Genomic DNA, 23381 nt, shown 5'->3' on the forward strand with positions numbered 1-23381 from the left:
TGAGGTCGGGAGTTTGAAACCAGGCAGACCAACACGGAGAAACCCCGTCTCTGCTAAAAATACAAAATTAGCCAGGCATTGTGGCGTGCGCCTGTAAATCCCAGCTACTTGGGAGGCTGAGGCAGGGGAATCAGTTGAACCCGGGAAGCAGAGGTTGCAGTGAGCTGAGATCATACCATTGCACTCCAGCCTGGGCAACAAGAGAAAACTCCATCTAAAAAAAATTACCCAGGCATGGTGGTGGGCGCCTGCAGTCCCAGCTACTCAGGAGGCTGAGGCATGAGAATTGCTTGAATCCGGGAGGTGGAAGTTGCAGTGAGCTGAGATGGAGCCACTGCACTCCAGCCTGGCGACAGAGTGAGACTCCATCTCAAAAAAAAAAAAAAAAAAAAAAAAAGTATATTTTTCTGGCCAGGCACTGTGGCTCATGCCTATAATCCCAGCACTTTGGGAGGCCCAAGCAGGCAGATTACTTGAGGTCAGGAGTTAGAGACCAGCCTGACCAATATGATGAAACCCCGTCTCTACTAAAAATACAAAAATTAGCCAGTGGCAGGTGCCTGTAATCCCAGCCACTTGAGAGGCCAAGGCAGGAGAATCGCTTGCACCCAGGAAGCAGAGGTTGCAGTGAGATCAAGCCATTGCACTCCAGCCTGGGCAACAAGAGCGAAACTCATCTCAAAAAAAAAAAAAAAGTTATATTTTCCAAAGAAGATCTATCATTATCTTCTTTTGCAGATGAGAAAATTGAGACTCAGATAACTCACAATCACAGAGTGTGATGGAGCCCAGATTCATATTGAAGGCTGTTTCTGAAAGCTAGATTGGTGTCCATAATGCCACATGACAAAGGAAGCCTGGAGCTTGGCATGACACATATTAGATGCAGAAGAAAGTCTGAATATTAGAGATGTGGCTGAACGCGGTGACTCACGCCTGTAATCCCAGCACTTTGGGAGGCCAAGGCAGGCGAATCACTTGAGGTCAGGAGTTCAAGACCAGCCTGGCCAACATGGTGAAACCCCGCCTCTATTAAACTTACAAAAAAAAAAAAAATAGCTGGGCATGGCGGCAGGCACCTGTGATCCCAGCTACTCAGGGGGATGAGGCAGGAGAATCGCTTAAACCCAGGAGGCAGAGGTTGCAGTGAGCCGAGATCACACCACTGCACTCCAGCCTGGGCAACAGAGCAAGACTGCATCTCGAAATAGTAATAGTAATAATAATAAGGGTGTTCAGCACTTTGGGAAGCCGAGGTGGGCGGATTATGAGGTCAGGAGATTGAGACCATCCTGGCTAACACGGTGAAACCCCATCTCTACTAAAAATACAAAAAATTAGCCGGGCGAGGTGGCAGGCGCCTGTAGTCCCAGGTACTGGGGAGGCTGAGGCAGGAGAATGGCGTGAACCCGGGAGGCGGAGCTTGCAGTGAGCCGAGATGGCGCCACTGCACTCCAGCCTGGGTGACAGAGCAAGACTCCGTCACAAACAAAAAATAAAAACTAAAAAAAAGTAATAATGTTAATAATAGAGGTGGGAATTCAGTAAGTGCAAATCTCAAAAATCAAATTCAGGTATACAGGAAATGTAGCTTTAGGCTGGGGGCGGTGGCTCACACCTGTAATCCCAGCACTTTAGGAGGCCGAGGCAGATGGATCACGAGGTCAGGGGATTGAGACCATCCTAGCTAAGATGGTGAAACCCCGTCTCTACTAAAAATACAAAAAATTAGCCGGGCGTGGTGGTGGGCGCCTGTAGTCTCAGCTACTTGGGAGGCTGAGACAGGAGAATGGCGTGAACCCGGGAGGTGGAGCTTGCAGTGAGCCGAGATCACACCACTGCACTCCAGCCTGGGCGACAGAGCGAGACTCCGTCTCAAAAAAAAAAAAAAGAAATGGAAAAATGTTAACAAATTTGGCAATTACTTTGGATCTATCACCTGTCATCATAACTGGCTTCTGCTTGTCATCCACACAACACCAGGACTTAAGACAAATGGGACTGATGTCATCTTGAGCTCTTCATTTATTTTGACTGTGATTTATTTCTAGTGGAGGCATTGTTTTTTGTTTGTTTGTTTGTTTGTTTTGAGACGGAGTCTCACTCTGTCGCCCAGGCGGGAGTACAGTGGCTGGATCTCAGCTCACTGCAAGCTCCGCCTCCCGGGTTTACGCCATTCTCCTGCCTCAGCCTCCCGAGTAGCTGGGACTACAGGCGCCCGCCGCCTCGCCCGGCTAGTTTTTTGTATTTTTTAGTAGAGACGGGGTTTCACCGGGTTAGCCAGGATGGTCTCGATCTCCTGACCTCATGATCCGCCCGTCTCGGCCTCCCAAAGTGCTGGGATTACAGGCTTGAGCCACCGTGCCCGGCCTAGGAGGCATTGTTTTTTTTTTTTTTTTTTTGAGACGGAGTCTCGCTCTGCCGCCCAGGCTGGAGTGCAGTGGCCGGATCTCAGCTCACTGCAAGCTCCGCCTCCCGGGTTCCCGCCATTCCAGGAGGCATTGTTTTTAAGAAAAACATGTCATGTAAGTTGTCTAAAAATAAAATGCATTCAAACTAGAAAAAAAAACCACAAATAATAATAATTCAGTTAGAAACAGGGCAAAAGACATTTTTCTGGGCTGGGCATGGTGGCTAATGCTTATAATCCCAGCACTTTGGGAGGCTGAGGTGGTAGGATCACTGGAGCCCAGGAATTCAAGATCAACCTAGGAAATCTAGTGAGACTTTTGTTGTTGTTGTTGTTGTTGTTGTTGTTGAAGTGTCGCTCTGTCACCCAAGCCAGAGTGCAGTGGTCTGATCTCGGATCACTACAACCTGCAACTTCTGGGTGCAAGCAATTACCCATCCTCCAGAGTAGCTAGGAATTACAGGCGTGCACCACCATGCCCAGCTAGTTTTTGTATTTTTGTATTTTGTGTGTGTGTGACAGTCTCTCTCTGTCATCCAGGCTGGAGTGCAGTGGCATGATCTTGGCTCACTGCAACCTCTGCCTCCTGGGTTCAAGCAATTTTCCTGCCTCAGCATCCTGAGTAGCTGGGATTACACACGCGTGCCACCATGCCTGGCTAATGGTATGAAAATCCCACAACGATCAAGTAGGATGTATTATACTTGAATGAATTGATGAGCTGAGAGTAGGAAATCTATAAATTTAATCAAACAAATCTAACAATTATGAGGAAATTGTACTCCTAATGTATTATTTGACAAGCTATTCAGTGGAACACAAAGATATTCTTAATGAAGTTGCATATATATTTTAAAATGTTATCATTGGCACGGTGGCTCATGCCAGTAATCCCAGCACTTTGGGAGGCAGAGGTGGGCAGATCAAGAGGTCAGGAGATTGAGATCATCCTGGCTAACACAGTGAAACCCCCATCTCTACTAAAAATACAAAAAATAGCCAGGCCCAGCTACTCAGGAGGCTGAGGCAGGAGAATGGTGTGAACCTGGGAGGTGGAGCTTGCAGTGAGCCGAGATCGCACCACTGCACTCCAGCCTGGGCGACAGAGCGAGACTCCGTCTCAAAAAAAAAAAAAAAAAAAGTTATCGTTGAAGTAGATTTTTTTTTTTTTTTTTTTTTTTGAGACAGAGTCGCTCTGCCGCCCAGGCTGGAGTGCAGTGGCCGGATCTCGGCTCACTGCAAGCTCCGCCTCCCGGGTTCACGCCATTCTCCTGCCTCAGCCTCCCCAGTAGCTGGGACTACAGGCGCCCGCCACCGTGCCCGGCTAGTTTTTTGTATTTTTTAGTAGAGACGGGGTTTCACCGTGTTAGCCAGGATGGTCTCGATCTCCTGACCTCGTGATCCGCCCGTCTCGGCCTCCCAAAGTGAAGTAGATTTTTTAAAATGAGGAGATGAATAACTTGAAAAAAATAGTCAGGGATACAGAGAGAAAAATAAATTTAAATTGTTTACATACATAAAATATATTTTAAAAGATAGGCTTGTCTTTTTTTGTTGTTCCTTAAATAAAAGGAATGGATATTGAAATCCCATGCCTTTCATTTTAAAATTTAGGAAATGCTTACAGCTTCCCACACTGAAATCTATACTAACACAGCTAATCTAATCATTGGATAAGAAAATCAAAACAAAGCCGGGCGCGGTGGCTCAAGCCTGTAATCCCAGCACTTTGGGAGGCCGAGGCAGGTGGATCACGAGGTCAGGAGATCGAGACCATCCTGGCTAACATGGTGAAACCCCGTCTCTACTAAAAATACAAAAAACTAGCCGGGCGTGGTGGCAGGTGCCTGTAGTCCCAGCTATGTGGGAGGCTGAGGCAGGAGAATGGCGTGAACCTGGGAGGCGGAGCTTGCAGTGAGCCGAGATGGCACCACTGCACTCCAGCCTGGGTGACACAGCGCGAGACTCCGTCTCAAAAAAAAAAAAAAAAAAAAAAAAGAAAGAAAGAAAATCAAAACACACAGAATTCTCTTGACCAATCTATTTTCTTGATTCTTAAAAGTCCAGATGTATACTCAAAGAAAGAAAACTATTAATAATTGATTCTGTTATTTGAAAATATTTACTGATTATTTACTTTACACTAAGTGATCTCCAGCTCATGGAGATAGATCAGTGGAAAAGTATGGAAGCTACCCAGGTTTGTTAAGCTTAAATTCTAATGAGGGAGAAAAGAAGTAATGGAGCAGGTCCTTTAAAACAGAAGTGTTAGCTGGGCACGTGTGGCTCACACCTGTAATCCTAGAAATTTGGGAGGCCAAGGTGGGCGGATCACCTGAGGTCTGGAGTTTGAGACCAGCCTGACCAACATAGAGAAACCCCGTCTCTACTAAAAATACAAAAAATTAGCCAGGCGTGGTGGCGCATGTCTGTAATCCAGCTACTCAGGAGGCTGTGGCAGGAGAATCGCTTGAACCTGGGAGGCGGAGGTTATGGTGAGCCGAGATCACGCCATTGCACTTCAGCCTGGTTAACAAGAATGAAACTCCGTCTCAAAAAACAAAACAAACAAACAAAAACACAAGAGTGTTATGATACGGCTTGGAATTCTAAACATTGCATACTGTGGTTGCTGTGTAGAGACTGGATTGAAGAAAAGGGCAATGATGAAAGCTTGAATTCGTATAGAATATGGCTGGCCTATAATTTTGAGGGTCCCTGAAATAAGAATGTGTAATAGTTCTCATTAGTTCCCCAAGAAATCCCTGCAGTAGAGCCCTGACCGTGGGAGGGAGATACTGTAGTTACCAAGTGGTGAGGGTGGGAAGGTGAATTTGAAAACACCATTTGGAATTACTGCACTTTAAAGGTAAAACTGGCAGGTTTTCCATACACAACAGATCTGAAAATATGTGTGTGTGTGTGTGTGTGTGTGTGTGTGTGTGTAGGAGAGATAGAGACAGAGAGAGAGAGAGAGAGAGAGAATGAATGAGAACCAGACAGATACAGAGAGAACTAAAAGGGGACACCAAGAATATTGAGCTGAGAAACTATAAAATGGGAGTTGTCATTAAACAGAAAGGGGAAGAGCAAGTTTGGGGAGTATCGGTGGCTCCATGTGGGCCTTCATTTTGAGATTCCTGACTGACACCCAAGTGAAGAAGTCAGGCGGTGTTGGGTGTAGTTCAGTGTTGACGTGTAATATGAAATATCCGGAAATTAATGACACAAAAATTAGTAAAAAAGCAAAACAAAGAAAGGTAAGTCCAGGTCCTGAGCCAAGTTCTCTAACATTTAAAAAGTAGTAAAAGTGAGAAAAAAACAGAAAAAAGGACCAGGGGTAATTATAAAAAATGTTGGGGGAAAGTGGGTTTAGTGTTCTGGAATTCTGTCAAAGAAAGTTTTGCAAAAAGGAGGGAGAGATCACCTGTGTCAAATGATGCTGATACATAAATTAAGACAAAGGCTGAGGAATTATGCTGCAATTCATAATTTAACAATAAGAATATCGTTTGTGTTTTGAGAAGAGCAATTTTGTTGGAGTGAGTAGGTAAGAAACCATATTGGAGTCCTTGCTCAAAGGAATGTCTGACCTCTGGATTCTCTTTTTTTTTTTTTTTTGAGATGGAGTCTCACTCTGTCGCACAGACTGGAGTGCAGTGGCTTGATCTCAGCTCACTGCAACCTCTGCTTCCCGGGTTCAAGCAATCCTTCTGCCTCAGTCTCCCAAGCAGCTGGGACTACAGGCGCGCAACACCGCGTCCAGCTAATTTTTTGTATTTCTAGTAGAGATGGGGTTTCACCATGTTGGCCAGGCTGGTCTCAAACTCCTGACATCATGATCCACCCACCTCAGCCTCCCAAAGTGCTGAGATTACAGCGTGAGCCACCGTGCCTGGCCTGACCTCTGGATTCTTAAGGAAATTTTTTTTTTTTTTGAGATGGAGTCTCCCTCTGTCGCCCAGGCTGGAGTGCAGTGGCACGATCTCAGCTCACTGCAAGATCCGCCTCCAGGGTTCACGCCATTCTCCTGCCTCAGTCTCCCGAGTAGCTGGGACCACAGGCACCTGCCACTGCGCCTGGCTAATTCTTTGTATTTTTGTAGAGATGGGGTTTCACCTTGTTAACCAGGATGGTCTCGATTTGCTGACCTCGTGATCCACCCGCCTCAGCCTCCCAAAGTGCTGGGATTACAGGCTTGAGCCATCACGCCCAGCCAAGGAAATTTTTTATTGAACAGCGGAAGCACAAATTGGATTAGTTTTAATTCTGGGATCAGGACACACGCTAAACATGTGCCTCTGCATGCCCTGCTTTTTTAAAGCTAGGTATTCTACTATTCTTTAATAATATAATAATCACCTGCAACACCTACACCCAGTTACTTGACAAACTTTACAAAGACTGATACTAGACATTGTTGGAGAGGACATGGTTACACATAATATCTTATGAGTCACTGATGTGGACAAGCAAACTGATAAAATGTCTTCGGAAAACTGGTTATACCTGTTATAAACATTCAGATACCAAACACCCAGAAATTCCATATTGTAATACATTTCCACAAGAAAAAAACATGAGACCTGTATTAAAATATCAACAACTATAAAAATAATCACACTGGGTTTTCTGATTTTTGTATTAGCAACTCAGTCTCTGCCTGTTTTTAGCAGTACAACCTCTACCCAATATGTTTTGCATTTTTTAAATCTACTACTCTCTAAGAACAGATACTATATTTTCTATCAATTCTACATTCAGTGTCTATAACAGAAACCAGCATTTTGTAGATTCCAAAGAATTATTTGTTGAATAATTTAAATACATTGTTATTTATAGTATTTATATACAAATAACATATCATCTCAGAATACAGTGATAACATTTGTTATGTAGAAACTGATTTCAATTTCAGTTAAAAATAGTTTGGGCATATGGGTTACTGTCACATATAAATGGTCACATTGTTTTGTTTATATGAAACTGTTTGTAGTTAATGTACATTTTTGATACTTAAGCCTTTTGGTCTTGCTGTCATAGCAAATAGTGTGCCGTTTAAGAACGTGAATCTGGCTGGGCACAGTGGCTCATGCCTGTAATCCCAGCACCTTGGGAGGCCAACGTGGGCAGATCAGGAGGTCAGGAGTTTGAGACCAGTCTGACCAACATGGTGAAACCCCGTCTCTACTAAAAATGTAAAAAATTTGCCCGACGTGGTGGTGGGCGCCTGTAACACCAGCTACTCAGGAGGCTGAGGCAGGAGAATCACTTGAACCCGAGAGGCGGAGGTTGCAGTGAGCTGAGATCGCGCCACTGCACTCCAGCCTGGGCAACAATAGCAAAATTCTGTCTCAAAAAGAAAGAGAGAGAGGCCGGAAGCGGTGGCTCATGCCTGTAATCCCAGCACTTTGGGAGGCTGAGGCCGGCAGATCACGAGGTCAGGAGATCAAGACCACCCTGACTAACATGGTGAAACCCTGTCTCCACTAAAAATACAAAATATTAGCCGGGCGTGGTGGCAGGAGCCTGTAGTCCCAGCTACTCGGGATTCTGAGGCAGGAGAATGGCGTGAACCCGGGAGGCGGAGCTTGCAGTGAGCCAAGATCGCGGCACTGCACTCCAGCCTAGGTGACAGAGCAAGACTGTCTCAAAAAAAAAAAAAAAAAAAAAAAGCGAGAGAGAGATAAAAAGTCACTCTCGTTTCTGTATCTTTTTAGCAAGTGTGTGAACTCACAGTGCTTTTCTGTGAATAAACCATGGATCAAGTAAAAGGCCATTTTTCTTAAAGAAAAAAAAGTACCTAAATTCAGAGATGACCAGCAAATACTAAATAGAAGATTATAGATTTCCCGTGAGTGCATATGGCTTGGAGTGTCATGATGCTATAAACCAAATGTTACTGTCCTCCTCAAATTCGTGTGCTGAAGTCTAATTCTAAGTGATGGTATTTGGAGGCAGGGCCTTGGCAGGTGAGTAAGTTCATGAAGGCAGGGACCTCATGAATGGAATTGGTGCCCCTATGGGGACTGCAGAGAGCTCCCTCATCCCTTCTGTCATGTAAGGACACAGGAAAAGGATGGCTGTCTATGAACCAGGAAGCCAGCCCTCTGCAGACACAGAATCTGCTGAACATCTGACCTTGGATTTTACCATCTCCAGAACTGTCAGAAATCAATTTTCTATGCTACCTAGTCTATGGCATTCTGTTTTGACACCCAGATTAGCTAAAGTACTAGCATGTCAACTTGCACACATAATTCTTGGAAACTCTGATGCCAAATCCTTGATAGCAAAAGGATTTCACCAATTGCCTTTAGTAATTCTTGTCTGAACTCACTGCAAGGCTGTTTCAGTAGATCCAGAACACCATGCTGCTTACTAATATGTGAGACACATATGAGTTTCCTGTGGATCTGTGACAAATGACCAAAAACTTGGTGGCTTAAAACAATGGAAATTATTTTTCTCGCAGTTCTAGAGGTGAGAAATCTGTAATCAAGGTGTTGACAGGGCCTACTTCCTACAAAGGGCCTAGGGGGATTCCATTTCTCACCGCCCCCAGCTGCCAGTGGTTCCACATGTTTCTTCTGTGGCTACATCACTCCCCTTCAGCTTCCTAGCCCCTGCAGGTCAGGGAGGCACAGGAGGAGGAGGTGGGAATGGGTGTGGAGAGCCACACACCAGGCCAGGGCAGCAGGTGCTCAGAACACAGTGACCTAGAAGCGGGGTACCAGGAAGCCACACCAGCCTTCAGGGCTCCAGGCAGGCTCTCTCCTGCCAAAGGCCTTTGTGAATGTTGTTCCTGCTTTCTCAAATGTTCCTCCCTATCCTCTCTACGTCTGCATAGCAAGGTAACTTCTACTCAGTCAAAACTATCACTCTCTAGCACAACCTAAATATCCATAAACAGAACACATCAACAAATAACAGTGTATTCATGCAATGAAATACTATACAGCAATGAAAAAAATGACCTCCGACCACATGCAACAATGTAAGAGGATCTCACAGATGTCATTGTTGAGTGAAGAAGCCAGACTCAAAAGAGCACCTTCTGCATGTGTCTATAGAAGGCAAAAAGAAGCAGAATTAATCTACAGCAAGGGGACTGAGAAGAGTGGTTACTTCTGGGGGGAAATACTGGATGGGAGGGGAGAAGAGAGCCCTCTAGGGGCTGGGCATGAACTTGGTCTTGTCCAGTTTGCTCTGGGGGCTGAGCCTGAGTGCACCCATGGGTAAAAGTTCATCAAGCTGAACACTTAAACTGTGCGCTCTTCCTATGATGAAAAAGTAAAAAATAAACAGACCCCTTTCTCTGAGAAGCCTTTTCCCAGACTAGAGCACCTTCCCCAGGATGAGCCGCCAGGGTTCTGTGCACCCCTCCTGCAGGCTATTGTCCTGCTGTGATGGTCTGTTTCCCCATGGAATGGTCAGGTGGTCGGCTCCCCCAGACAGTAAGCTCCATGCAGGAAGTCTCTCTGTCTTTCTAGGACCTGTATCTCCAGTGCTCAGATCTTAAGCATCTGCTGCAAGTGTGGGTGACCCCCATTGTGGAACGAGCCCACTCTCTGGTAACTGCAACATGAGCCTTCTGCTTGCAATGTGAGTTCATAACCCAGGGCCAGTGAGAGATTCATCAGATTTGTAACAGATTAATCCTGGACCTATTAATCCTGCACCCGCTCACATTGTCCAGCTTCGAGGCCTTGGGAAGTTGCCACCAGGATGGGGGAGTGGATCAACTTCCTCTAGGACCCAGAGAGCATCCCAGCCAGCCTCAGGGTCAGGAAAGGAGCCCAGCCTCTCCAGGAGCCAGCAGGGAGATGGGGGGATGTGGATTGCTTGAGCCTAAGGAGGGGAAGAGGAGAAAGCACTGCGGAGAGGGGTCTCACGCTGTCTTGCAGCTCTCCTGGGGCTGAAGCTGAGTGCGGATCAGCTGGCCCTGGTCTACAGCACGCTGGGGCTCTGCCTGTGTGCCGTCCTCTGCTGCTTCCTGGTGACAGTGGCCTGCTTCCTCAAGAAGAGGAGGGGTCCCTGCTCCTGCCAGCCCCGCTCAAGGCCCTGTCAAAATCCGGCCAAGTCTTCCCAGGGTGAGTGCATGAAACTGGGGTCCTCACCCTTCTCGCTGCTTGGGTGACAAGCCACGGGCCATCCCTCAGTCCTGTCACTGCCCCTGCTTCTAAGTGGAGAGGCCCGGGGCTCATCCCTGTTATTCAGGCCCGGGGCTCATCCCTGTTATTCGCTGTAGCTTGATAACATCAGTTTAAGACATCCTGGCAGGCAGATATCCAGGAGAGTGGCACCCGGGAAGGGTGGGTGTGGGGTGCCGGCCTTCGGGCTTGCCTGAGCTAGGGGTTCTCAGGATGCAGGGCCATCAGGGCTAAGCCCTGGAGGAGGTGTCTCCTTGGTGGACATGGCAGGCTTGGGACTGGGCAGAAGTGAGAGCCAAGATTTGCCTGCCCACCCCTGCCCCAGCACATGTTCTGGTCAGCAAGTGAGGGACACTGACACCCGCCTGGGTGATTGCCTAGCCTGGTGATTGCCCTTAGTTCCTGGGTCAGGGGAGAGTATGGCTGCCCACACCGTCACCCCTACCCCAGTGCAGGACCAGGCCTGGCCCACGCCCTCCACTCTCACCTCTGCAGATCACGAGATGAAAGCCGACAGCCCTGTGGGCACATCACCTAAGCCAGTGGAGACCTGCAGCTTCTGCTTCCCCGAGCACAGCACGCCCACCCAGGAGAGCGCGGTCATACCTGGGACCCTCAACCCTGTGGGTGATGGAAGGTGGAGGCGACCTGTGAGGGTGCCCTGATAGATGGCAGCCTTGGCATTGTGTGCGAACACACCCAAGAGAGGGTCCTAGGTGCCGGAACAGGGGCAAGGAGGAAGAGGAGGAGGGAAAGAGATGGAGAGAGAGAGAGAGGAAAAAAAGAGAGATGAAGAGAAAGAGGAGGCAGAGAGGAAGAGAGAGACAGAGCAGGAGGTCGTGGCACTCTGGGTCCCAGTTCCCAGTGCAGCTGTAGGTCGTCATCACCTAACCACATGTGCAATAAAGTCCTTGTGCCTCCTGCTTACAGCCCCCGAGAGCCCCTCCTCCTGGAGAATAAAACTTTTGGCGGCTGCCCTTCCTCACTGCATTTTGGTTGTGTCTAATGAACCGAGATGTCCCGCCTATCACCTTCCTCAGCTCAAGGCTCCACTGAACGCTGCCCCCTTGGTTTGGGAGGCTCTGTGGTGCCGCCATCTCACCAGGCTCCTGAGGAAGCTTGTGACCTTGGGTTGAGCACTAAGCAGCCAGGTACCTACTGAGGCTCTGCTTTTCTCTTTCACTAAGAGAGAGAACGAGACCAAAGAATGGTCTGCAGGGAGGGCGTCTGTGCAAATCCCCAGGGAACCAGGGGCTTGAGCCCTCTTCATTTTCTTACAGACACACATTCACTTCCATGCCTCCTTAGTGAGGGCATGATGCACAGTGTGTGTGTATGTGCAGGTGTGTGCATGCATATGTGTGTGTGCATATGTGTGTGTACATGTGTGTGTGTTGTGGGGGTGTGCAGTGGACAGGAAGGAGAGGGCAGCTCCAGCTCAAAGCTGCAAGTCTCTCTGAAAGAAAGATTCCCTGGACCACAGCAAGTGAGACTTTTCATTTGCATCCATTTTTTATTAGCATTTAAAGCTGTATTTTGAGTAGCATGCAAACCTTAAGTTACTTAACTATTCTTAGAAGCATTTACACAGTAAGATAATACATGATAATGTACATTGAAATATTCACCCTGCACCCCCAACATTATTTTGCATACCTACATCCCCCAAAGAATCCCATGGCAGGTGGGGTGGGCAGGGAAGTGTGGTCCACCTGGGACCCCTCAGTGGGGGCACTTGGTCAGTCCCCAAGGCTCTGTGTGGCCCTCCAGAGACTCTGCTTTCCACCGGCTCAGTCAGCACTACAGAGGGGGAATGGGGGAGGTGGAGTAGGGGCAGGCAGGACAGTAGGGGGAGGACAGTCAGGCACCCCATGTCCTGGTTTTTGCAGTGGCTAGGAGGCGGATGACGGCTGAAGGCCGACTGCCCTGAGAACTGGTTGAGGCTTAAGGCGGGGGTGGTAGGGCCATCCCCACTGCCTGCAGGGCCTTTGGTCACCCTTGTCCACCAAGGCTTCTCCCCAGCAGCACTGGGCACCCCAGTGAGAGAGTGGCCAAGGCAGAGGTGTGGATGGATCAGGGAGGGAGGTCTCATTCGGCTCTGACAGGAAAAGGGTCAAAGAAGGGCCAGGGTGGCCAGAGGGAGGGTCACAGTCTCTGGGTCGGGCAGGAGGAGGGAAGAAGGGAACAGGCAGGGTCAGCGGCCAGGGCGCAGGCAGAGGCAGGTGCACGCTGGGAGGTCAGACCCTGCAAGGCCCATGGGGAGTGTCAGCTGGGATGGGCTCCAGGTGTGTCCTCAGGGCACTGGGCAGCTCTTAGGCCAGGCTCCCCGGACTCTGGTGGGTGATGTGGTCACTCTCGAGGCACTGCTGTCAGTCAGGGCTCAGCCACCTCCCCGGGCAGCACCCATCCCATCTCAGGACTGGACTTTCTCAGCTCCCACAGAGGGTGCCACCTCTTGCCCAGGAGGGGCAGCCCCATTGTGCAGCCTGAGGCACCCCGCAGGTCCCAAGTGGCTCCCTCCAAGCCAGCCTAGAGCTCCCTCTTCTCCAGGGTCCTGGTGCCTCGCAGGTGTCAGCTCCACAAGGAGGCCCTTGCTTTCCTTGTCTGTGCCTTGTCCCGGGCTGAGACTTAGGGTGGATAAGGTTGGGCTGGTGCTTCCCTGGGGCCCTCTCAGGGAGGGGGATGGCTCTTGCCCTGGACAGGTCCTCATCTCTGCCTGGGTTGCCCTACAGTGAGATGGAGCTGCCCCTGTCAGTGCCCTGGAGGTGAAGGTAAGAGCCTGTGCCTGCTGTGTGGGAGGCCACTCCAAGGATAGGGAATCAGGGGTGGTCGGTGAGGCAGAGGTGGCGGCTGGTGGACCCGGGCAGTGGTGAGTGGGCCATGGCTGTCACTGGGAGGGGGGCCTTTCTGGCTGGACTCTGTTCCCATGAGGCTTTGACCAAAACCCAAACCAAGAACTGCAGTCCTGGCTCAGAGTCCACTGCCTGTTTGTACCAAGTCCCCAGTTGAAGGCTGGGACCCAACTAACACTCAGGGCATCTGTGCCCTGAGGATGGCGTGTCCTGGTATCACCAGTCCAGATCCCCAGCTCCAGTTAGTTCAGAGGGTCTCAGCCCCTGGGGTCTTCCCTTTCCTGGCTCCTTCAGGTTGGGTCCCTTCAGGGCCCCAAAGCCCAGGACCCAGCATCCATGGGCCACTGTCAGAGGCCTGGCAGCTCCGCTAACTCCATCATGGCTCCTTTGACAGCAAAGATGGCAGGAAATAAAACGCACTGACAAGTGGCTGAAGATGCTTGGAGACTGGACAAAATATGGGAGCAGCAAGAAGGTAACATGGGGAGGGAGTGGCCCCCGTGACTGCTCTCTGTAGAGCCGGGAGACAGGCACCCATGGCTGTGACCTGGCACCGTCTGCCTCTGCATCAGTGGGTGGGTGGCATCCCATCCTCACCATAGGACAGCAGGCCTGTTCGCCAGCTTTCCTCCCTGAGTCGCCCCGTGTCCTGTCTCACTGGAGTGTTCTTTTGTCTTTAGCTGTGTACAAAGGCATTGTGTACAAAGGCATTCCCCTGGTGGTGCGGGGCTGGGCCTGGTCACTCCTGCTAGACATTGACAAAGCGAAGGCTGAGAACCCAGGGGAAGACAAGGTACAGCCCTCCCATACTCAGCCAGGGCAGGACAAACAGGCCTGGCCATGTCAGAAGCCCAGGACTCCAGCTGGAGGGAACGTCGAGCCCAGGTTGGGGGTGGGGGCGGTGGTCAGACTCACATGCTGGGCACATCTGGTAACTCAGGCACTGCAGGTGCACTGGGCTCTGCTGACCCTCCCGGGCTTCAGAAACAAGGCAAAAAGGAGCTTTCTGCAGAATGAAACCTTCCCTTCCTTCCAGAAGTGCTGACTGTGGGATGACTGCCGTCAGGGGCAGGGAGTCTTTTGTCTGTTCTGAGGCTGCTTCCTCCTCTCAGCCCTGCCCTACGGGTCATGAAGGAGAAGGGAAAGAGGTCATCCAGGATCACCCACCGCATCAAGGTAGATGTCAGCCACACCCCGCAGAACCACGTGATGTTTAGCGAATGATTCGGAGTCAGGTAAGGCCTATGGGGGCTGCAGGGGTACCAGGGAAGATGGGGGCAATCCAGAGGGATGAGGGCTTCCCCAGGGCAGAGGCCAATGGTCACCCAGGAAAAGTGACAGAGCTGCCAAGGGCTCTCCTGGCCCAGGCAGCAGCCAGCATTATGGACTGAGCACCTCCCGTGCTCTAAGCCCTGGGCCGGGCTGGGACATGTGGGGACAGAACCCAGGTGGCTCCCAAGGAGATGGGAGGCAGCAAAAAAAAAAAAAAAAATCATGCAGATGGTGAAAAGTGTTCTCCATGCCCCACAATGAGCCAGGGAAGGCGGCAGGATGGCGGGGCTCGGGAGCCTTCCCGGGCAACACTGACAGCCCAAAATACCAGGGAGGATGCGGGGCCCTGGAAACACTCATCCATGACGGGTGGGCACACGACAGGGCACTTTGGAAGTCAGATGGGCCGTGGCTCACAAAGCTCAGTGGCCTTGTACCACACATCCCCAAAGTGTCACAGATATTGATCACAATGGTTTGAAAACTGACGTGCAAATAAAACCCACATGCCACATTCACTGCTTGATTGATTGTCACTCACACCCGGAGGCCACTGAGATGATCTTCAACATGGGAACTGGGGAGAAAGGGGGTTCCACTCTTCAGACAAAGATGACTCAGTGAGGAAAACGAATGAACCCCTGATGCCCGCAGGAACATGGGTGGTCTTAGATGCGTGTTGCTGAGGGAAAGAAGCCAGACCCAACAGGCTACCACCACAGGATTCCAATTCATCGGCCATTCTGGGAAAGGGCAAAGCATAGAGACAGAGAATAATTGGTCAGGATGGTCAGGCGCTGACGGAGCCAGGAGAGGTCAGCTGCAAAGGGGACACGCTGGGGACTTGGAGGATGAAGGAGCCGCTCTGGGAGGGGCGGCAGTGGTGGACGGAAGGGTCTGCACATTGGTTCAGAACTGTGGAACTGCACGTCCCAAAGACTGGACTTCCGTGTGTGCAAACCAAGAAAAGGGGGAAGGAAAAATCAACCAGAGTGAAAATAATCACTGATCCAAATGTACACCTGTGATATTTGCATTGCAAAGAATGTGGATTTTACTGAAAAAACTTCTAAAAACTCAGGTGTCCTGAAGAGCTCACTGCTTATCTGGGGGAATCATCTGAATCCAGAATTGTGTTCGTTGTCAGGGTTTGTAGACAAAATGAAACTGACAGCATCCACACAAAACAAAACCCTCTTTTCCCTCTTTTCTAGGCAGCAGGAATTATATGACATCCTCGTGGCCTATTCTGCATATAACCCTGTGAATATTCCTGGGCAGCGATATTCCTGGGCCCTGTGCCCATATTCACAGGCATGGGTGTCTCTTGGGGGTGTCGGCACTTCTTGAAAATTCAGTGTTCGTGACCCACCAGCTCGTAGTAGGCAGGACTCAAGCTCACTGCTGGCGTGGACACCCAAGCAAGGGGGCAGCACAAGGGGTCAAACTGAGACGGAAAAGGGTTAAAGCCCAGACTCTTGGTGTCATCTTGACCCGATCCCCACGTCTCAGATGAAGAAATGACCTTCCCCTCCTGGTGTTGCCCCAAAGCCCAGGAGCTTGGCAGGGTCGCATGCAGATGGTCCTCACAGGAGACAGGTTTGACAAGTTGCTGAGGTGCCTGATGGGCCAGGCTCTTGTCATGAAATGAGTTTGCATCCTGAGGAAGCCTCTTCTTCACCAGAAACCAGGCAGAGATCCAATTTTCCCTTTCCCTGAACCCCACAGGAGTGCAGCAGACAAGGAGGGTGTCATCCAGCTGGCTGCTCTTGCTCCACCCCCACTTTCCAGACCATTCTAGGCAGGGAGAGTGGCTGAGCCAACTCCATGGGCTGCCCACATGGAGTCTGGACCCAGCTGCCCTCCTGTGCCTGGCAGGCAGCCCTTGGGCTGTTGCAGGACCTTTTGTGTGGTGGTCAGTGCCCCGCTGCCTGCCCTCGTGGCAGGTGAGTTCATAGGTGCTGCTCCGGGCCTGGCACAGTGGCCTCCCCAGCCTGGCCCAGGGGAGGGGGCATGAACAATCCTTGCCTGTGCTCTTTCAGGCCATGTGAGCTTGGACACTCGCTGCAGGAGTGCCCCCAGGCTCCTTGTCAACTGAGTCGTGCATGACCTGTTGAGTCCTCATGCCCAGTGCCAGGGGAGGAATGCAGAGGCTGCACCCCAAATCCCGGGGGGCCTGTGGCAGGTGTCCCTGAGGACCTCTGCCATTTCTGGTGACATGAGTCCTCCCAGGTGATCTCAGCCCTCCCAGGAGACACCCTTCCACGGTGACTCTGGCTCTTACAGGAGGTGGGCTACCACAGGCACCTGAGCCACGTCACCGCCACCCTCCTCCTGTATCTGCTGGAGGAAGATGCTTTCTTGGTGCTGGCCCAGCTGCTTGCTGGTGAGAGGCACTCCCTGCAGGGTAGGTGGACAGCTACCTTCGGGGCCTTACACAGCCATGCCAGGGGACGGCCACCCCGGCTAATGATCCCGATTTCCAGGCAAGGCATCTTACTTGCATCCCAGCTTGTTTGGAGTCTCTGGGATGTCCCTGCTGAGGGTCCCACAGCAGCCTGGTTCAGGACAGGGACCCTCTTACCTCAAGTCAGATGCCTTTCACCCCCAACAGCAGAGGGCATTGATACTTCCCTCTGGCTGCCCTTTGTTCCCCAAAGCCAGACCCAATTTTGTGCAGGCACCGCTCACCTCCCTGAGTGTCCTCCTGCCTCCCAGCTGGCTGCACTCCCAGACACCTTCCCTGCCCACAAATGGGCTGATGAAGCCCAGATGGCAATGTCCCCCATGCATCCCATGTCCCCCAGCCTGACATCACATCCAGGAGATGGCCACACAGCCCCCAGCACCCACCCCGTTCTCCCCACTGGCACCTGCCTGCCTCTGCCCTGCCTCATAGCATCAAAGGCAGGCCTGCTCTCCTGGGACCTCGGCCCAGGATGCCACTGGGCACCACCTCCAGCTAGGGCCCTCCTCCCCAGGGCTGAGACTGTGTGATGGGGTCACCAGATAGGAGGGAGGGAGGCCTCAGGGCCCAGGGTCCTCTGCCACTACCCAGCTCTTGGGAGTGGACTCTGATGGGGTGGTGGGTTGGGGGCTTCTCAGTATTCTACAGTCCGAATACTGCCTGGCTCTGGAGGCTCCTATCATGCCAGGAGCAGGTGTTGCCCAAGTCCTTCCCAAAGATCATGAGACACCTGGTGAGTGGACGACACCCTCTGCTCCTCCCCAGAGGCCCTGGGTCCCAAGAGCCAGGGGCGCCTCAAGTACCTCATGGAGCTGACAAGAGGCCAAGTCCCAGCCACAGCCTGACCTGGGATGGGGATTCTCCGTGGGTTCGGAGTTGGGTTTCCTTTCCCTGCCCTGGGGGAGGCAGAGGCGCTGGGACCAGGGCCAAGCTCTGGCTGAGCAGGGCTGAGGGAAGTGTGTCCATTGGGCTTCTGGGTATGGGGCAGGGGTTGGGGGACCCCTGGCCACTGCCCTGGGTTCTGCTTCTCGGAGAAGAGTCTGCAGAGGGGACTGAAAGTGGGAGGACTTCAGGGTAACCCAGGGGGCCCTGAGCACCTCTGCTCCTCCCTTCAGGGCAAGGAAGGGCTGTGCACTGAGGGTTCCATGTTGATGAGGCTCCTCCAGTGTTTCATTGGTGGGGTAAGGAGGCACAGGGAGACCCCAGCCCAGGGATGCAGTGCCCGGCTCCCTCAGCCCAGGGGTCCAGCTCCTCCAGGAGCTGGTTCACCCCCAGCTCGCAGAAGGCACAGGCAGGTCCCTGCAGGGCTCACAAGCCAGGCCCTGCCCAAGAGGGGCATCCCACGGCAGAGGCCAGGGCTCAGGCCCAGCCTCGCAGGAAGACTGGGGCAGGACCCGACTTGGGAGGACCCCGGGAAGCCCCAAATCCTCAGGAAGTCCCTCCTTCCAGAAGCCACAGCGCTGCTGAGATGAGCCCCCCATGAGGAGCTACAGGACCTTGTCTGACTCAGTTTTATGGGGGATCTCATCCCATGGAGAGGGGGTCCCCAGCACTCCAGGGGACTGAAACCCCAGTGGGCCCTGCTCAGGCCACCAGCTCCAGCTTGGAAAGGCCAGGTCCTCCACACCTGCTGTCCCCACAGAAATCCTTTGGGCTCACCCTGAGACTGTGGGATGTGTTTATCTTGGAGGGCGAGCGGGTACTGACGGCCATGGCGCATGCATCATTCAAAATACACAGGAGTAAGTCCCGTGTGCCTGAGGGTGCTTAGGGGAACACGCAGGACAGATTCCAGCTGGCCTGAGGGAAGCGTCCTCACACTGTCCCCATGACTCTCTGCTCTGCCCTGATAGGGAGGTCTGGCCTGGTGGGTTGGGCAAGGCATGATGACACTGAGTCCACCCCCACATGACCCAGATGAAAGTCAGGAGTGTGGTGAGCACTTCCCTGCCCAGCCTTGCCCAGCTGTGGCCTCCTGTGCACAGCCGGACCCTGGGGTGGCCAAGAAGGACCAGGCACCACCCAGTGGGAGGTGGGCCTGGTGGAAATGGGGTGCAGGCACAGATCCCCTACAGGGAATCCTCCTGACCTGATGCCCGCCCTGTCCCTAGAGTACCTCATGAAGCTTTCCTGGAGCACCATCTGGGAGCTTCGGGAGCAACTGTCTCAGAGCTGGGCCCTGGAGGACAACGAGGTCCTCAGGAACCTTCAAACCTCCATGAAGGAACTCAAAAGGAAACACTGGGACCTGCCACTCCCAGGTGAGCCCCAGCACCAGGTCCCCTCCTGAGTCACCCTCTGGGGAGGTCAATGGTGGGGAGTGCCCTGACCCCACCAGCTTTCCTACCTGGCCTTCCTCCTGTACCTCTTCTTCCTCCTCTTCCTCCTCTACTCTAAGTAAGTCGAATGGGTCTGCCGGTCCTCAGGGCAGGCGCTGAGCACATGTGTGTGTGTGCTGGACATGCTGTGTGGACAGGCAGGGGCTGTGGGCAGAATCCCCCAATCCCTCCCTGACTTTCCACATTGTCCCCCTCACCCCCTCAAAGGGCCCTGAAGGGCACTGGGGCAGTCAGACCGAGCTGTGGAAGCCCCCACCCCCACCTCCAAGCAACATCAGAGAGCAGCAAGGGCCCCTCACTCCTGAGTGCCCCTCCAAGGGTGTCAAGACAACAAGCCAGGGGGACAAGAGAATCAGTGTCCCTGACCCAGAGAGGATTTGGGCAGAGGGGATGGGGGAAGCCCTGACCCAGAGCCAGAACCAAGAGTTCAGCTGGGCCTGGGATCGGTCCAGCCCTGGCATGGGGTGGACGGACTGGAGGGCAGAGGGGAAGCTGTGCCCATTCACTTCTCACCTGCTATGGAGACAGGCCCCCATGCGAGGTGCTGGGTGACAGTGAAGGTTTCTTCCACCTGAGTTCTGAGTCAGGGCTGCTGAACAGCCCTGAGGTGAGGGTGTGAGGCAGGAAGCCCTGAGCCAACCTGAACCCAGGGGGCCATTCTGGGAGTGACCTGAGGTTCTCTGAAAGCTCCCCCACCCCAGGCTCCACACAGCCCTCGCCCTGGGATCAGCAGCCTGCAAGGGCATCCTCAGTGTCAGGCCAGGGGGCCACACAGGGACCCCGAGGGCTCCAGAGGCCCCGGTCTCTGGGGCCCGCCCTGAAGGGACCCAACGCGCTCAGTGAAGATGTTTCTTTTTTTCCGCCAAGATGGAGTGAGGGTCCTCGAGGGTGTCCCCTGGCATTGGGCCCTTCTGTCAAGGGAACAGACTGGCCCTCCCCACCCCACCAGCTCAGCTCCAGCAGCTCATGCCATCAGTCCCCCTGGAACAAAAGCCCTGTCCCCCCTAGCCTGGCCGGATAGGACTGTCCCCAAAGCCGAGGCTGAGGCCCAGCAGCACAAGGGGCTTCCCCAGAACCCAGGGCAGCAAGCCACTCTTTGAGGGGCCCAGAAGCTCAAGATGAGGGCAGCCTGTCCCCCGGTGAGGTCAGGCTTTGTATTACACTAACACTTGTCCGGGAACTCTATGCCACAGCTCCACACAGACCCGCATGTCAGGGGTCCGTGTTTCCTGTGCTGCCATTTTGAACACGGCTCCTGGGACTCTGTCACTTCTCCGTCTTCTGTGGACAGCCCTGGAACAAAAAGACAGACCCCACCCAGCGAGCCCACTGGGACCCCGACACCAGGCCCTGCCCTGGCTTATAACAGAGAAGAGGCCGGTCAAGAGACACCCGAGCAGCAAGGTGGCACCTGCCTGTGACTCCCCTCGGTAGAAGAAGAACTTGGAATGGAAGGAGCTCAGGCAGTACCTGCCCAGCTGCCTTACAGCCCCAGATGGCTGCTGGACCTTGGTTTTTACTGCTATTTTATTTGTATTTTATATTTTTGGCTTGTGGGCCTTGAGAAATCCCATTCAATGGGGGACTTGGTCCCATCAAGGCCTCAGGAGGGAAGGCTGAGCATGGGGTTCCTGCAGCCCCAGCCAGCCAGCAGCGTGCCCTGGGGCCCCTGACCCCACCTGTGGGTCAGAGTCCCTCCTCCAGGGCCCAAGTCCCAGGTCTAGAGGGACCTGGCTTCAACCCGAGTCCTAGGAGGAGAGGGGCACCGCAGGCCTCCAGGTGACCACGCAAGGGACCAGGGCATTGCAAGCCCTGATGCTGTAAGGATTAACATCAGAGAACCTGGGTAAGCCATGCCAGAGACACTGAGCCCGTGCAGTGATGAGGATGTTGGGGGCTGGCTCAAGGGAGTCAACAGCTGTGAACACTGCTGCCTCTTCCCGGCCTCATTGCTGCAGTGCAGGCAGTCTGCACCCCGGAGACTGGCCCACCAGCACCCCGAGTGCCCTAGTCCGCTATGCCAACGTGGCACCCAGAGACTTCGCACCCCTGCCTGCCGCATCACCCCCCTCCTGGAAGCCTTGTCCTGCAACCTAGTCCCTGTTACAGCCACAGCAGGCACCACTGCCAAGCGCCTTCCAGCCGGGCTTCCCAGAGGGCAGAGGCGCCCTGCAGTCATTGCCTCAGCAGCTCACACTGTGAAGATAGTTTCATCTACATTCCCATGTTCCCACCAAAGAGAATCGCTGCAGAGGATGCTCTTGATCCTGAGGTGGGGAAAACGGCACGCCAGGTAGACGGAGTCAGCTCCTTTCCCCAGCCACCACGATTGCTGGATGGACCCACGGACAAAGTGGCCATCAGAAAGGAATGAGACCCAAGAGGCTCAGCATCCTGCTCGTGCCCTGACCAGGCTGACCAGGCCAACACCACTGCCAAGTGCCCCATCTGCTGAGAGACTTGGTGTCGATCCCTGGGCTGGCACTGTTTCCCAGGAGGACCGGTTGGCCACCTATGGGCAGGCTGCCCACACTGTGGAGAGGGCTGAGATCGGCCTTCACTGCAGGGAGCCCCTACTTGGACACAGACTCACTGGCCCTGCCTGTTGCCATCACAGCAGCCCACAGGGCATTGCTTGTGACCAGGGTACCCTATTCACACTGAGGGACATGCAGCCGTGGCCCCTGATCAGGGAACTAACTGTTCTCACTACGTCAGCTGCCACCTGGAAGCAACTGGGCTTAGGATCGCTCAGTTACGCTGAAGTGGTGGTTTGTCTTACAAGATAAATGTTATGCTTTCCACTGGAAACCAGCATATGGTGCTGACTCTCCGACAGCCAGAAGGTGTAGTTCTGAAAGTGAGAGTGTAGAAGTGGATGATGTTCAGTATTGCACGGAATGTCTCAGTCACAGAGTTTTCCTATGCCTGTCCTGGAGAAATGGAGTTTCGCTGGTTGGAAGGTCTGAGGACCCAGGCAGATTGAAGCTTCCCCCAGGGGAACACAACAATGGTTCTATTTAATATGAAGAGACAGGGCTAAGTTTGAAACCCTGGGACATTCTCTGGTGTTCTTGGTGTCTTCATATAAAGAAAATCAAATAAAGGTTTGCCACAGAGGCATCTGAAAAAGGAGGGGGCAGAACTATTCAGAACTCAGAGGCTTCAGAATCGAAGATGAGGCCAAGTAGGAGACTCCTGACCCACTGAGGAAGTATGTAGGGCTGCTGGGAGAGGACGTCATAGAGGTCCACCCCTACCTCACGATAATGTCACAGAACCGTGCACTTGAATAGCTGTGCACATCATCTTTCCACTGATTATAGTATTTCTTTCTATTTATGACTCTCCAATCAAGCAGGGAACTTCCTACAAAATGCACATTGCTATACCACAGCCTGGGTCTTGCAATCCAAGGCTGGCAAGGATTCCTGCACGTCAAGGGCCTCAGATGACTTTCATGCACACCCAAAGACAGAGTCCTAGATGACACCTTCCTGCTCAAAAAAGAAGGAACGAGGGTCATTGAACAGCGAGCCAGTCACGGAAAGGGGTGAAATATGAGTGCGTGGCCTTCCTGACACCCAGACAAGACTTTGGGCACAAAGGCAGGCTGCAGCTCTGGCCACTGACTCCAACCAAGGACGACCCCATGCAGGCCGGTGTGCCCTGGCTGCTCTTCTCCCTCCTGCCACCCTCTCCTCGGCTGTCTGTGTTAGGAAGGGAGAACCTGCCAGTTTTCAGAAGAAAATGTAGCTTTATTATGACATGGGAAAGACTCAAGTTATTAGGGGAGGAGGAGGAGTCCTGAAACAGCTCCTGAAAATGAGAGGGAAAAGAAAGGTGTAAATATGTTGGTAATAAAGTCTCCAACCACAGCACAGTCAT

General features: G+C 52.6%; 1 long non-coding RNA gene across 9 annotated transcripts; it reads left to right on the forward strand.

Annotated features, from left to right (window-relative positions):
* The first annotated feature begins 10220 nt into the window (after positions 1-10220).
* LOC123569382 (uncharacterized) lies at positions 10221-23374 on the forward strand. Of its 9 annotated transcripts, none has more exons than XR_012425340.1 (8): positions 10221-10503; positions 11059-11186; positions 13266-13334; positions 13810-13890; positions 14096-14208; positions 14452-14650; positions 19266-19415; positions 20687-23374. It is a non-coding gene; the product is annotated as an uncharacterized lncRNA (long non-coding RNA). The 9 variants fall into 9 exon arrangements; XR_012425343.1 differs by having other exon boundaries at positions 14528-14650; XR_012425339.1 differs by having other exon boundaries at positions 13296-13334.
* Positions 23375-23381: the final 7 nt, after the last annotated feature.

The sequence above is a fragment of the Macaca fascicularis genome, chromosome 16 (genome assembly GCF_037993035.2).
Source record: "Macaca fascicularis isolate 582-1 chromosome 16, T2T-MFA8v1.1".
In the NCBI taxonomy this organism is placed as follows: domain Eukaryota; kingdom Metazoa; phylum Chordata; class Mammalia; order Primates; family Cercopithecidae; genus Macaca; species Macaca fascicularis.